Here is a 1,545-nt window from a genome sequence, read left to right as displayed (position 1 = left end):
ACTAACTCACATCATAAGTAACATCGCAAACTAATATAATAAACTAACATAATAACTTACTAACTCACAATAAAGAAGATAGAACTTGCTAACCTAACTACCCAACCAACCAACCTACCTACTAACTAACCAACCAACTAGAGAGAGAGAGAGAGAGAGAGAGAGAGAGAGAGAGAGAGAGAGAGAGAGGAGAAGAAGAAGAAGAAGAAGAAGAAGAAGAAGAAGAAGACGAAGACGAAGACGAAGACGAAGATGATGATGATGATGAAGAAAGAGTAAGCGAGGTGAGAGAGAGAGAGAGAGAGAGAGAGAAACCTATTAACAAAATTGACATTAACATAAAACTCTCTCCGTCTCTCTCTCTCTCTCTCTCTCTCTCTCTCTCTCCAAACCAATAATAACAAATAAACCAGCAAATAAAACAAAACAAAACCATAATCAGAAGAGAGAAAGAGAGACCACCGACCTAGATAACAGTCGTAAAAAATTGCCCAAACAGCCAATCCTTACAAATAAAACTATACCAAGCAAACCAAGACACCAACAAAGAGTAAGATAATAACTTAAACCGTACCAAGCAAACCAACCTACCATCTCTCTTTCTCTCTCTTTCTCTCTCTCTCTCTCTCTCTCTCTCTCTCTCTCATAACTAATCCATAACTAACTTACAATAATGTACTCTAACTAACCTACATAATCACTAACTAACTAAGCCACCATCTCTCTCTCTCTAAACTTTACAATAACCTACTAATTAACCAACAATAACTAACTAATAACTCTCTCTCTCTCTCTCTCTCTCTCTCTCTCTCTCTCTCTCTCTAACCACCTAGCTTACAATAACCTACTAACTAACAATATCATAAACTAACCAACTAACAACTAACTTACAATAACTCGCTAACTAATAACATCACAAACTAAGCTACCATCTCTCTCTCTCTCTCTCTCTCTTACCAACTAACATATTCTCTCTCCCCCTCTCCCTCTCTCTCTCTTCTCCCTCTCACCTCTCTCTCTCTCTCTCTCTCATCCCTCCCTCCCTCCCTCTCCCTCTCTCCTCACCTCTCTCTCTTCTTCTCCCTCTCACCTCTCTCTTTCTCTTCCTCTTTTCTCACCTCTCTCCATCCCTCTCTCTCTCACCCTCTCTCTCCCTTCCCACCTCTCTTTCTTCTTCCCCCTCTCTCTCTTCTCACCAATCCCTCCCCCCCTTCTCTCTCTCTCTCTCTCTCTCTCTCTCTCCTCACCTCTCTCTTTCTCCCTCTCTCTCTCTCTCTGCCAACACCTCTCTCTCTCTCTCTCCCTTCTCTCACCTCTCTCCCTTCCTCTCTCTCTCTCTTCTTCTCCCTCTCACCTCTCTCTTTCTCTCGCCTCTCTCTCCTCTCTATCTCTTTGCCACCATGGTAGCATCTGGTCAATAAAGAAGATGAGCAAGAAGACGAAGAAGATGGACTGGAGCTGGAAGATTGTTGGCTCCGCTTGGAAGACAGGCAGGAAGACGAAGAAGATGGGGGTTGGAGCTGGAAGATCACTGGCCATCATAGG

The sequence above is a fragment of the Lygodium microphyllum genome, chromosome 5 (assembly GCF_053477565.2).
Source record: "Lygodium microphyllum isolate KBCC chromosome 5, Lygodium_microphyllum_v1.1.10, whole genome shotgun sequence".
NCBI classification, from domain to species: domain Eukaryota; kingdom Viridiplantae; phylum Streptophyta; class Polypodiopsida; order Schizaeales; family Lygodiaceae; genus Lygodium; species Lygodium microphyllum.
Note: the sequence above shows the minus strand (reverse complement) of the source record.